Source organism: Natator depressus, chromosome 3, assembly GCF_965152275.1.
Source record: "Natator depressus isolate rNatDep1 chromosome 3, rNatDep2.hap1, whole genome shotgun sequence".
Lineage (NCBI taxonomy): Eukaryota > Metazoa > Chordata > Testudines > Cheloniidae > Natator > Natator depressus.
Genome location: NC_134236.1, coordinates 33541865 through 33556653, shown reverse-complemented (window position 1 = coordinate 33556653; position 14789 = coordinate 33541865). Strand labels below are relative to the sequence as shown.

The 14789-nt window shown below is 44.4% G+C and overlaps 1 long non-coding RNA gene across 2 annotated transcripts in view; it reads left to right on the top strand.

The window, feature by feature from the left end:
• LOC141983805 (uncharacterized) overlaps positions 1-14789 on the top strand; it is a 132652-nt gene that overhangs the window by 106466 nt on the left and 11397 nt on the right. Inside the window, exon 4 of one of the 2 annotated variants that reach the window (XR_012638516.1) lies at positions 11439-11662. This is a non-coding gene — a long non-coding RNA (uncharacterized LOC141983805). Of the gene's footprint in view, positions 1-11438; positions 12417-14789 lie in introns of those variants that run through there. The other variant, XR_012638515.1, reaches the window with a different exon arrangement.

The following is a 14789-nucleotide window of genomic DNA, read 5'->3' as shown; positions in this document are numbered from 1 at the left end:
AGGGTTTAGGGCTGACTGGTGGCAGTACCTAGGCTGGCAGTACCTAGGCAGGCAGTACCTAGCTGTCTCCCTACCTGAAGGGACTGAGCCCTGGCCTGCTAGCCAGGGCAGCTATTTACAAGCAAGTGCTGGTTCCTTAGCCAAGAGGAGACTGTGGAAAAAACTCCTGGCACCAGAGATAACTGACTGAGTGCTCCCAAGAGACATTGTGGGGCTTTCCCTAACCAGCTTGTGGCTGCCCTGCTCAAAGGAACCTGGGACCCCAGCAAGGTGCTGTCCTGGACACAAGAGGGAACCTTAAAGGAAGCAAGTCACCTGATAGATTGAACTAGAGGGGCCATGCCCCAAGATGAATGGACTGGTAGGAAGTAGCCCAGGGCAATGGATTCTGACTCCCCTTTGGGAGGGACACCAACCCCCCTGCTCAGGGTCCTGGGCTGGGACCTGGTGGAAAGAGAGGGCCTGGTGGAAAGGGAGGTCCCTACCCCTCTTCAGCCTTTAAGGCTGAGGCCACTCAGCCAGCAGGGGGCTGAGAGCCAGGCAGTCTAACCACTAGGCTGTCTGGCCACCCAAGCCCTGTTTCAGAGAGTCTTGGCTAAACACAGTGAGTTCAAATGTATTAGCCTGTGTCTTGACAGGGATTTTCTATCCTGTTGAGCTAATATGACTAAAAAACACAACCTTTTTGCCCATCAAGACAGGACTATATAAAAGTTTGATAGGTTGAGCTATGACCATACAGTATTTGGCTAGAATGTAAATGACCATGTAGCATTGTATATGCTAAATTGTATATGTAAATTCATAGGTTCATGTGATGGGGCATAAGAACAGCATTCCCCCATGCAATCTGCTCATAGATGTCCACATTTCTACAGCTGGTCCATGGCTGTTCTTGCAGTTTCTTCTCTTTGCAGGCCCAGGAGATCCCATATCTCCTGTCTACTCCAAGCCAGAGCACCATGGCTGGAATGTGTAGCCCGCATAGTCAGCGGGGTAGTTGTGCAGCTCTCCTTGACTTATATGAGAATTACAGGTACTAAGTGGCAGGCCCTAAATTAGGACCTTTTAGAATACAGTAGGATGATAAATGTTATTTTAAAGAAACATTGACATCAGTGTTTGAGCTTAAGTAGCATGTAAATGATTGAGTATGATACAAAGACCTATCTGGAACCCTTATTACTTTAACATCATTGAGCTGCATATCAAAAAATTCAATGTGGCTGTCACTTTAAAAAGCATGTGAAATTAACTATTGTAGGGGACACACAGGAACATTCTCCTTCCTTAGAAGCAAAAGCTCTTATGGTGTTGCTGATAATAGGAGGTTGGAAAACATTAATTAATGATAGGGTTTCTAATTTTTACTCGTATATCACTAAATTAGTAGCTTTTTTTTCTTTATAAAGATGAAAGGAAGGGAGGGGGTTAAACAACCAAGTAGTAAATATTGTAACTGAAAATGTAGTCAGTGTAATATCATTTTTTTTTTAGTTCTGCTATGAAGTGACTATATTAGTTTACTACAATTAGAGTAAGAATCTGATATATGTACAAATAAGTTGTATTCAAAGCAGAGATCGCTGAGAGCAGACTTCAGATCCAAACGCTCCTGGACATGTACTGCATCTATGACCATGACAGGAGTCCAAGCAACCACAAAGTAATAAGAAGGAATCACCAGCAGGTGGAAAGGACTTAAAGTTAGTTTTAAATTATGTCTGTGTTGAATGCCCCATGCAACCTAGTTTGAAGGGAAGTTAGACCAGAAATCAGGCTTTCTCTCTGTTTATATTACTGCTTTGGCAGTTCACCTTTATGCATGAAATAATGAAAGATCATGGATTCCAGGATCTCTCTGAATATACACACGCATTCAAGTAAATATTAATTACTTTAGACAGCAGAAATGTTACCAGGTCATAATAAATGCAGAGCCTATTCAGCGCCTTTTCTCTCAGGCAGTTATTTCAGCAGTAGAGTCTGCTTCAAAATGTCTATAAATAACATATATTCCTCATTCATTAGGACAGAGTTTTCTGGAGCCATTATAGAACACTCAGTTTAAAATCCATCCACTGGGGGGGGGTGCGCTTGGGATCTAGAAAACTCTGATCACTCCAGAGAGTCTCAGGAGAAATAGTATCAGGGGTTCCTACTGATGACATCTTAAGGATAAGGGGGAGATTTACGTCCTTCCTATCAGTCTTTAAATTCCCTGTTCCTTTAAGATAACAGAAAGGGCCCAGCAGCTACTTTCTAAATAGGTCCTAAATTTAGAGCTGCTTGCAGTACTTGCTTTGACTCTTATTTTCTTAGTTTAGTTTCTTAGGCAATAACAATCTGATAAAAGCACCAGCTCCTTGTGCATCAACATCCCTCTCCGCATTCAAATCTCTCCTTTGAAACATACTTGTTATGCCAAGTTTCTCCCCTGCCTTCTGCCCCAAAGATATCTGGACTTTGAGCTGGAGTATGATGTGTATAAACTTCATTGGTTGATTGAGATTGCCAAGGCTTGTTCAGGCAACTCTACCAGAGCTGCAGCTGCAGGAGGCCCTGAGTCAGCCAGGGCTCGCCCCAGAAGGGACAGATTGAAAAATCGAAAGTGTGATGCTTATGCTCCAGTGCCATGTGGTGCAGAGCACAAGCAGCTTCATGCTGAGTCACAGCTCTATGGTGATAAATAAGATGAACCCCTTGAGGGTCTGACATCTTCCCTCTATTGATTCCACTCTCATGCTGTTTTATAGGACACCTCTTCACTACTCCCCTCACAGGCGCTGGCTTCCTCCTTGCCCTGTGGGTGCTCAACCCTTGCTCAGCTCCAGGCCCCACCCCTTCCTCCAAGCCCCCGCCCCCACTCCACTCCAGGCCCTAACCCCACTCCACCATTTCCCCCAAGCTCCTCCCCCGCTCCGTCTCTTCCCATCCAGTTCTGCCCCTCCCCCAAGCATACCCTGACACTGTGCCTCCCTCTCCCCCCAGTGCCTCCTGCACAGTGCGGAACAATTACTTAATAAATAATCATTTCCTGTTCACTGGAATTTTCCTTTGCACAATGTGTTTATTTCAATGCATGTTTACTACTGTTTTCCCTAAAACTCCTATCTCACCATCAGCGTTAAGAAATTCAATGCAAAAAACTACGGTAATGCAAAGTGGTGGTTGAGAATTTAAACTCCTAAATCAGGAAATCAAACCATCTGTAATTATATTGTAGCTCAGCTGTGTTGCACATAGTTGACCCAATCCTGCATAAAGTAGAAGTCAGGGGATTTCCTGTGTTGTTTATCTTGCGTTTTATATGTTTCATATAAAATCAAAACACACGTTTATAGCATCATTTTTCTGACATTACACTACATTCAGGTGTGACAGATATGGCAATTTCCTGCAATATTTTTGGGTGATTTTATCACATTAAGTGTATATTGTTGTGGCCCAAGGATTGTGTGTAATTCTATGGGGGAGGGTAACCACAGCTGCTCCAAGAATTAAGAACAGTCAGGGTGATTAAGCAAATTCTCTAAGATTGTAACATCTCCTGGTGGCACCACCACCTACTCATATTTACTGGTTCAAACTGGATTTTTCAGCATCTAAGACCAAGAAAAGACTTTTGGATAAATAACCTGAGTTTAAACTGACTTAAAAGGGCTTTCTTTCTGATCCAGAAAGGTTAGGACCTTCCATCCCAGGTAGCCCCCAATCCTCCCTTGGAAGGGTTGGAAGGACTTTGGCCAACTGAAGCCCCACAAAACTGATGGGTGATCTCTGTTAAGTCTTGAGCATGTGTACAGGAACTCTTATTATTTTTTTAATATATTTTCTTTGTAATACTTCGATCTTAAGAATAAATGTGTTTGCTTATAAGGGCTGTGTGGTAACCTGTCACTGCTGGCAACTATAGCTGTTCATAAACCTTTGAAAGAAAGCAAAGTGCAGACACTGGCCTGTTTATGCCACCTGGCTTTCTGGGGATATTACCATGGAGGCAGGAACTACACAGCCTGCAAACCCCCCAGTCAGGAGAGAGAGAAAGGCAGGTCTCTGCCCAAGAGAGGTGACAGCTGAGGAGCCAGGAGTCTAGAGTGGGTGCCGTTGGCAAATCCCAGAGGGGAAATACAGGGCACTGTGATCTATGACAATGTGAATTGCCATAGTACCAGCAGTGTATAAGCAAGTACTATAGAAGGGAAAACCACAGAGAAGTCTCATCATAGTTTTTTGGGAAACAAATCGTTAAAAGAGACAGAGAAAAAAGGTCAGCTGCTTGAGCTATGGGGAAAAAAAAAAAAAAAAAGGCAGCTCAATACCGGGGAACAGAACAGAGTACAGCTAGTACAGTGGTTCTCAGTCCGCGGCCCACTTGCGGCCTAATCAGCACACTGCTGCAGCCCATATGACATCCTCAGGGCCATACAGGTAGTATATATAGTGTGGATGTGGCCCACATAACACATAAAGAGCTGCATATGCGGCCCACGATGGTAAATAGGTTGAGAACTACTGAGCTAGTAGATCTGCTGTACAGAAAAGGAATGATGGTCCATGTTCCCAAGAAGCATCCAGCCTACTGGCAGAAGGCCCATCAAGCAGGGGAAATCTTGTAACTTCCTCCTTGGAGGGAGCCCTGAGAGAAGCTGATAGAGGCAGCAACCATATTCCATTGGGATCAAAGGCATCTCTGCAACAGGAATTGTGGACAGATTGAAAGTTTAGAGCTAGAGAGGCTCTGACTGGAGAGAGACAGTGTGAGTAGAAACCCACCTGCTTGCAGACAGGGAGCAACAGAGCGAATCGGGAGAGGCAGCATCAGTACAAGAGAGAAGACAAGTACCAGCTTGAGGAGAAAGGGAGAAGGACAAGGAGCAACATCAACAGCTCCAGATGGAGAAACTGCACCCACAGAACCATGGGTGAAGCAAAAACCCGTCTTGGTGGGTAGCACAGATTCTAAAATGCTTCCTCACTTTAGGGCAGGTGATGACATGGATGTGTTTTTAAATACCTTAGAACAGTGGTTTTCAACCTTTTTTTAATTTGTAGTCCCCTAAAAAAAAAAAAAAAAACTTTGAATGGACATGCGGCCCCTTTGGAAATCTTGTGCAGAGTCTGCAGACCCCCAGGGGTCCGTGGATCGCAGGTTGAAAACCACTGCCTTAGAAACAGGGTGTGAATTGAACAAGCTGATGGACATAGTATGGCATGTGCCTCTACTATTGTGAGGGACAAAGGCTTTGGACATTTCCCCTGTAATGGACAGAGAACTATAAAAATTATGAGTGATTTAAACAAGCTTTGTTGCAAAAGTTTAAGCTGACCTATGAGAGGGTTTGGGGGAGGTTCAGAAAAAAGGAGAAATGACCAGTGGTGAGGTTTTTTTAATTCAAATTAAGGGTTATGTATGAAAATGGGGAACTGGGGGTGGGGGGGAAGGAGGGGTTACTACAGTCAATGAGGCCTATAAATTAATGGGTTCTGAACAATTCTATACACTCTGCTACCCCAACCTGAAATCTCAGTTAATAGGTAAAATCCCAGATATCTAACTATAGCTGGGAAGTGGGCTGACCATTTTGTGGAGATTGAGCCTGGGTTTGATAGAAAACCTGACAGGAATGAAATGGGATCAGAGCACAAGGATCAGGCCCAAGCAGAAACCCACATCCAGTGGGGAGGGAAACCACTTCCAAGAAGCCCTGAGATGGGAATAGCAGTGTTCCATATGTGGCCAGCAGGGTCACTTTGCCCATGATTTCCCTCTCTGCCCACTGAGACACAGTGCAGTGCTGGAAGGGGCAGCTACACCTCAACCTCACAGTTAATTGTGTGACTGTCTGGAGACAGGGAGTCACACATCCAGTCTGCCAATTACACATACTGTTCATGCTAAGCCATTCACGCCCCAAACCACCACCCACATGTCATGCTGTACCCTGCAGTGGGAGCGAAAGGTGGTAGTCAGTGGGGAGACATTCATTAGATGGAGAGACACTGGGACTGCTAAAATTCAGTTAAGGCCCATGTCATGAAACCCCACCAAATGTCCCTCGAATGTGAAATCTCAGTTAAAGTTCCTCATGGAAAAGCCTTTGCTCTACCTACAGCAAAGATTTCTATGCAGGCCCAGATTGGTCAGGGGTGCTGTAAGCAGAAGGGATAAATCAGACCTCAGTTAGCTTCAGACCTGTGAGAGACTGTTGTAGCCAAAATGCAAATAGTATAGATGACAGGGAGGAGGGGTGTGGATCCCCCCATGTCAGTATACAAGAGGAATCAAGTTACTTTCCCAAAGTATGCAAACAAATACTGGAGGGGGCAAATGCGTCTACTTAGGAAGACCTCTGTGGTAACTCATAACTGCTGGAAATTACAGCTATTCATAGCCTTCAAAGAGAAAGCAAAGCGCAGACGCTGGCCTGTTTAGGCAGTCTGGCTTGCTTGGGATATTAGGGATGTCAGGGATATTAGAAAGGGAACTGTGCAGCCTGGAAAAACCCTGGTCAGGAGGGAGAGAGAGGTCTCCACCCAAGAGAGGTGATGGCTGAGGAGCCAAGAGCCTAAAGTGGGTGCCCTTGAAGGACCACCTGTATATCCCAGTTGCCTTGAAATGTGTTATACAGGTTTGGGGCATGCAAAAGTGACAGTAAGCCACCTTTGCAGACCGCCCTCAAGTTACCCAGTGCTCCAATCAGTTGATTCTAAGGTTCTTTCCCTTGTGTAGTCATTTACATCTATGCAAAATACATGTAAAACTCTGCCATCACTGCATTTGAGTGGTGAATTTTGATTTGTGTAAGGGGACTGTTGCCCCCTTACGAAAACTCAGTGGGGGTGTTTTGGTTGGCTAGCTCCCAGTACCAAAAGGAAGGGGAAGTGTCGATGGGAAATCAGGACACTGAGACTGAAAGTCCCCAGGAACAATGGGGAGAGGCCAATGCGCCAAGTCAGCCTGATTGACAGGGCAGGCAAGCTAATCAGGGAGTCAGGAGGCCGGGGGTCCTGTCCTCCATGTGAGCTGGAATTGCCTGGGTCAAACAGAGTGGGGCTGAGCTAAGGAGAGAGCAGGGCAGACATGTCAAACCTGTGGAAAAAATGCAGAAATTGGGGTTGGTTTTGGCTTAGGCTTAATTGGTTTGTGAGTTGCTTGGTGGCTAGTTTTTGGCTTGATGCTTGTTGTAGCTTGTTGCATTTTTTTTATCAGCTCTTGGCAAGGGGGGGCAAGCAGGAGCAAGGGGGGGAGTCTGGGGTGCATAGTGGGCCCACCACAGTCCCAGACTGCACACTGGGGGGATCTACTCACATAGTGTTTGGATTCTTAGGGATTGGCTTGTTTTAGCCTTGTTTTGAAATGGGATTAGCTTGATTTCTGGCTTATTGTGAAAGTCAGGGTGCTTATTTACTGCGTGAAAGTTGGCAACTGTGGAGCAGGGGCCCAAGCTGTGTTGGGAGCAGAGTCACAGAAGCAGCCTGGAGAGCAGACCTGTCCTGGGAGGAGAGCTGTAGCAACCAGAGCCAGAGAGGCCAGAGAAGCAGCTCCCTGAGCTGCAAGGCAGAGCAGCAGCAGCAGCAGCCGTGCTGAGGCAGAGTGGAGCTGGAGCTGGAGCTGGAGCAGTCCAGAGCCAAGTGCAGTGAGCGAGGGGAACCCTGGGCAGCAGGCCCAGCGCAGAGAGATGCCCCCAGCCAAGACACCTGGCAGGCCAGACTTGGAGGGGGATTGTAACCTTGACAGGGCGGGGGTGACGCTGGGAAGAAGGGTCCTGCCACCTAAAGTCTGAGGGTATGTGGCTGCCGCCAGAGCAAGTGTCCAACCCACAGCATCCCTGAAGCACAGCCAGGGCCTGAGAAGGAGGTCTGGGACTTGTGAGGAACAGACTGAACTTCCCTTACAATCCAGAGACTGCTGGTTGTGATGTTCTCATGCCACAGAGCAGGGTTATGTGTTTTCCTTTAACCTTTCCCATTTTTTCCTTACAATTTATTAAACAGCAATCAATTAAAAAAAATTTGCTTTGAACTGTATGTAATGATCAGTGGGTCGGTCAGGGAAGCATCCAGTGCAGAGAGAGCACTCTGGAGTGGGAACACCCTAACCCCTACCCTAAGTGACCATGACAGCTTGTGGGTCGAGTCCCCGAGGAATCCTGGGCCCAGCCTTGTTTGGGTTATGAGGACTCTGCCACACAAGAGTGGAAGGGGAGCCCCTGAGGTCAGGCAGCCTCTGGGTAAAGGAAGTGGGAGCGAGGACTCGGATCCTTTTGCTAGCCCATTTCACCAGGGTAGTGTATAAGCCAGAAAAGTTCCCCACAACAGCGGGACCATTCCCCCGCTTCCATTTGGAACTGCTCTATACCTGCTCTAAGAGATAAATATATTAATGAATGAAGTCTCTCAACACCTTTGTGTAGTTGATAATTATTCCCATTGTACTGCTGGAGAAACTAAAGCACAGAGAGGAGAAATATCTTAAGCAAAGACACTTGGTCTGACAATAGCAGAATTGAGGCTCTAATTCAGGTAGGGGCATTTGAGTACTACTGCAAAGAAATAATAAATTATACTAACCAGGAACAGAACTCATATATGTGGACTCCCACTGCTGTGCTTTAACCATTAGATCATACTCACTCTCAAAGTTTGCCAGAGTGTGGTTCTTCAGAAGGGATGAATCAACATGTTCCATACATCAGAAGGGGAGACTGGAAGATTATAAGCAAAAATTCAAATAGGCTTTCATTGAAAACTTAAGATGAGGACAGAGGAAGGTTAAGCACCAGTAAGAGGTCATTGTATGTAAATGAAAGTGGAAAGCACTGAGTTAAGTAACCTGATTATTTATCTCTTATTAAACTTCACTTGACTATCTGTCTGAGGGATACATAAATGCTAATGTGACCCTGTGGAGAAAGTATTCTTGAAAGTATAATAAATTTGAATAGTAGATAGATATCCTAGAAATAAATACTCAGGGCAATGGTAAAATGGCACTTACGACAATACCACTTAGACATTAGAGACATTACAATAATTGGTTTCATGTAAAACAGATAACTAAAGACATTGGATTAGTTCCCAGGAGCATGCTAGAATACATATCAGAGATGAGTTCTTTAATTGAATGCATCTTGGAAATAGGTATAACAGCATAAACCATATAAAGTATGTCACAAACCTTAACAATTATGGCTACATTTCATTTTGCACACCATCCTGTCCCCTTTAAGTATCTTAAAGGTACAGTAGCTAATCTATTTGTTTAAATTAAATTATGCTTTTATACTCTGTAGGCAGGAATCCCACCATCATGAGTTTTCCTGCAAAAAAAACCTAGCACAGTACTGGAGCAATATAAATAATAAATATATTATGCATTTATAAAGAATTTATCAATGTGATGCATATTTAACATATGTGCACTTTAAAATTCGTTTATATTGTGAGGGAATAACATTTTCTCTATTTCCTGTGGAACATATTTCACATTTTATTGTCTAGGAATATAAATTGCAACCCTGCTTTCTGCATTCTCAAATTTGTTCCACTGGACTAGGTTACAAGACTAATTTTTAAGGATTTTTTTTTTCATTTTCCATTTTAACTGTCCTCTTACAAGCTGGGAAATAATTTGCACCTACCTTTTTTGTCCTTTTTCCTATTTGATTAGTAGTAATCTTACTTTGTGTTTTGAAAAGAGCAGAAATTAAGAGGCCTGATTCTCCACTAACTTCCACTGATTGAAATATAAATCCATAGATATTAAGTCAGAAGGGATCATTATGATCATCTGTTCTAATTCTTGCAACAAGGCCATTAACAAGGTGCAACATGTCTATCATTGCCCAACAACAGCTGCAAATTGTGAAGGGCATTATCATAAAAGGATAGCTTTGAAAATAAAAGGCCAAATGCAGTGCAAATGAAATAAAAATATTACCATGCAAATGTAAGAAAATATTAAGATGTGAATAAAGAGATTTTTTTTAAAAAAGTAACATAAAAGAAAGATTGTGATTTCCTTGGGATAGTATATTAAATCCAGAGATTGACTTGCTGTAACATGATTATTGAGCTAATTCTTGTTGATGGGTTATAAAGATGAAGTCATCCAGTATCTTGAATTTAGTCTACTAGTTTCCTGACACTTAAAAGAATGTTTTCAATGTTTTAGGTGCAAATCAGAGCTACTTTTAAATGTTATCATGTGGATTGAAACATTTTCTAGAGTCTCACTTTTTATTTAAAAAAATCTATTTCTCCATTACTGCAGGAAAAAAAATAGACAGTAAGACCAACAATTTCATATTAAGATGCCTGAAGCTGGCTCCTAAGTAAGTGGCTAAGGAACTACAACACTCATTTACTACTTTGGGAGCTGTAGGGACTCAGTTCCTTTGAAAATAAGACTACATATTAAGGAGTCTATATTTAAATTTAGATGCCTAATGTTGTGTGCCTGCGTTTGAAACCATTACCTTAAGTTTTTATGGATCACAGAAAAATAATGGTCAAATCTTGCTCACCTTATTCACCCATTCATACTCCAATTCAAAGAAGTGGGACTACTTGTGTGACTAAAGCAAGTTAGATTTGGACAAATGTTTTGTGCTGGCTCCTCAGCCGGTGTACACCAGCAGCTTAGTACCAAAAAGGTTAAGGTTTTTATTAATTTATTTTAGGAAAAGTTAACAATGAGTAAATAAACTGGGCTTAGAGTGTCACAATCTCCCTCCTGGTCTCTCTGCTCCTCCAGGGAGAGAGTAAACTGCACAGGTCTATACCCAGCACAAGATTCATTTAGATTGAGGGCATGGTGGGGACTTAGAGTGAAGTCTCCACCCACTTTCAACCCATTTCCACCCACTTGTGTTGGGGAATGAAGTATAGTGGTTCCAAAGAACCTACTTCCCCTTTTGTACTGCTACTCATCATGCAGTCACCAAAGCAAGGGCGTTTTATGCACCTTACTCGCTTGTGCACTGTGCAAGCCCGGCCACAATTTGGCCCCCAGTGGGTATTCAGTAGTTAACAGTTTTTTTTAAAATTTCCAAACATAAAACACATGTTAATATTCAGATCAGATCAAATCAACCAAAGGCATAAACTTACTAGCTACCATGCCCTCAAGCAACATGCTGTGCTGTGCTTTGCTTCTCTTCTTTTTTAACAATACAATTATAAGGGAACCTAGAAAAGATGGTATTCTTGTATATTAAGGGATGAAATATTTATTACTGAATGAAAAGGGCATTACATCTTTTTGGATTATAAGTATTGTGGAGAATATTGGAGCCAAGTTTTGAGAGAGCCTCTCTTACTGTCATTTTTTCCATTACTAGTATGTCATTTTTTCCATGACTAATGTGTCACTTGTCCTGGTTATCCAGGCTTTAACATGAGGTTGTTCTCTTTTTTTTTTTTTTTTCCACTAGGAATCTATGGTCTATTATGCAGTCACCCAATCAGTTTACCTCCTTTTGACACGGTTTACCAACTTGACTGGTAATCCTAGAAGACTGTCAGAGCCTATGGGAGAGTTAATACAGCTACTGCTCTGATCCAGAACGGTTGAATTTCATGGCATCCTCATCACAGATGGAAGACTCACCCCATTCACCAATTGATTTTTCCACAAATCTTACAAAGTTTGCAAGAGGTCAGATATCACTGATAGCAAATTAAAGGGGATTCTGGAATGATTCTCTTATTTTATGTACATGTTCACGTCATTATGAGCTTTTCCAACATTAATTACCACTGATTGAATGCTGACAGTGTGAATTTGGGATCTGGCTGAAATTTATCCATGGCAGTCCTACTTCTTACTGTTGAATGATGAGATCTCAATTGTTTATCTACATAGAACTTAGTAGGGAAGTGGATCCTGAGTAGATCTGGTGCAACAAATATGTTTTAAAAAAAAAAAAAGACCCTTTGGATTTCAGGCCCCTGTTTGTTGTCATTCGTATTATAACTGAGTGTTTACTTTGTGGGCACACAAATCTGATCAATTGGGCTAGGCACATACAAAACTGATTGATGGGGCTGGGTGAATGTAATACCTTCTCCATCTTTCTTTCAGATTTTATCCAACAAAAGAGAAGGGCTTCTGCACAGATGCTGACATTTTAGGATTCATGTACAGCTTCTGAAAAGTAAAATATTTTCCATCATCAGCTACACTTTTGTCCCCAACTAATCCCCTAATTAAACATTATAAAACACAAACTTTGGTGGCAAGTAATTAAGATTGCTGCACACAAAACATACCTTACAGAAACCCACAAAGGCAAGGAAATGAGAAGTTAAGCCACCTAAGAGTGTATGCACTCTATTCCTCCTCCCACAAGCATACGCCTTACTATTATACAACTACCATAGACCATACACTGTAAGGGTATGTCTACACTACGGAATAAGGTCGAATTTATAGAAGTCGGTTTTTTAGAAATCGGTTTTATATATTCGAGTGTGTGTGTCCCCACAGAAGTGCATTAAGTGCATTAACTCGGCGGAGTGCTTCCACAGTACCGAGGCTAGAGTCGACTTCTGGAGCGTTGCACTGTGGGTAGCTATCCCACAGTTCCCGCAGTCTCCGCTGCCCATTGGAATTCTGGGTTGAGATCCCAATGCCTGATGGGGCTGAAACATTGTCGCGGGTGGTTCTGGGTACATATCGTCAGTCCCCCCTTCCCTCCCTCCCTCCGTGAAAGCAAGGGCAGACAATTGTTTCGCGCCTTTTTTCCTGAGTTACCTGTGCGGACGCCATACCACCGCAAGCATGGAGCCCGCTCAGGTAACCGTCACCGTATGTCTCCTGGGTGCTGGCAGACGCGGCACGGCATTGCTACACAGTAGCAGCAACCCATTGCCTTGTGGCAGCAGACGGTACAATACGACTGGTAGCCGTCCTCGTCATGTCCGAGGTACTCCTGGTCGCCTGTGTGAGGTCGATCAGGAGCGCCTGGGCAGACATGGGCGCAGGGACTAAATTTTTAGTGACTTGACCAGGTCATTTTTTTTAGTCCGGCAGTCAGTCCTATTGAACCGTCTTATGGTGAGCAGGCAGGCAATATGTCTTTCTGCACCGTCTGCTGCCAGCCAAAGATGTAAAAGATAGATGGAGTGGATCAAAACAAGAAATAGACCAGATTTGTTTTGTACTCATTTGCCTCCTCCCCTGTCTAGGGGAATCATTCCTCTAGGTCACACTGCAGTCACTCACAGAGAAGGTGCAGCGAGGTAGATCTAGCCATGTATCAATCAGAGGCCAGGCTAACCTCCTTGTTCCAATAAGAACAATAACTTAGGTGCACCATTTCTTATTGGAACCCTCCGTGAAGTCAACCCTGTAAGCCGTGTCCTCAGTCGCCCCTCCCTGCGTCAGAGCAACGGCAAACAATCGTGCATCTGAGTTGAGAGTGCTGTCCAGAGCAGTCACAATGGAGCACTCTGATTGGGCTAAAACATTGTCGCGGGTGGTTCTGGGTACATATTGTCCGGCCCCCGTTCCCTCCCTCCCTCCGTGAAGGCAAGGGCAGACAATTGTTTCGCGCCTTTTTTCCTGAGTTACCTGTGCGGACGCCATACCACCGCAAGCATGGAGCCCGCTCAGGTAACCGTCACCGTATGTCTCCTGGGTGCTGGCAGACGCGGTACGGCATTGCTACACAGTAGCAGCAACCCATTGCCTTCTGGCAGCAGACGGTACAGTACGACTGGTAGCCGTCCTCGTCATGTCCGAGGTGTTCCTGGTCGCCTGTGTGAGGTCGATCAGGAGCGCCTGGGCAGACATGGGCGCAGGGACTAAATTTTTAGTGACTTGACCAGGTCATTTTTTTTTAGTCCGGCAGTCAGTCCTATTGAACCGTCTTATGGTGAGCAGGCAGGCAATATGGATTGCTAGCAGTCCTATTGCACCGTCTTCTGCCGAGCAGCCATGAGATGTGGATGGCATGCAGTCCTTCTGCACCGTCTGCTGCTAGCCAAAGATGTAAAAGATAGATGGAGTGGATCAAAACAAGAAATAGACCAGATTTGTTTTGTACTCATTTGCCTTCTCCCCTGTCTAGGGGACTCATTCCTCTAGGTCACACTGCAGTCACGCACAGAGAAGGTGCAGCGAGGTAGATCTAGCCATGTATCAATCAGAGGCCAGGCTAACCTCCTTGTTCCAATAAGAACAATAACTTAGGTGCACCATTTCTTATTGGAATCCTCCGTGAAGTCCTGCCTGAACTACTCCTTGATGTAAAGCCACCCCCTTTGTGGATTTTAGCCTCCTGAAGCCAACCCTGTAAGCCGTGTCGTCAGTCGCCCCTCCCTCCGTCAGAGCAACGGCAGACAATCATTCCGCGCCTTTTTTCTGTGCGGACGCCATACCAAGGCAAGCATGGAGTCCGCTCAGCTCACTTTGGCAATTAGGAGCACATTAAACACCACACGCATTATCCAGCAGTATATGCAGCACCAGAACCTGGCAAAGCGCTACCAGGCGAGGAGGCGACGTCAGCGCGGTCATGTGAGTGATCAGGACATGGACACAGATTTCTCTGAAAGCATGGGCCCTGCCAATGCATGCATCATGGTGCTAATGGGGCAGGTTCATGCTGTGGAACGCCGATTCTGGGCTCGGGAAACAAGCACAGACTGGTGGGACCGCATAGTGTTGCAGGTCTGGGACGATTCCCAGTGGCTGCGAAACTTTCGCATGCGTAAGGGCACTTTCATGGAACTTTGTGACTTGCTTTCCCCTGCCCTGAAGCGCATGAATACCAAGATGA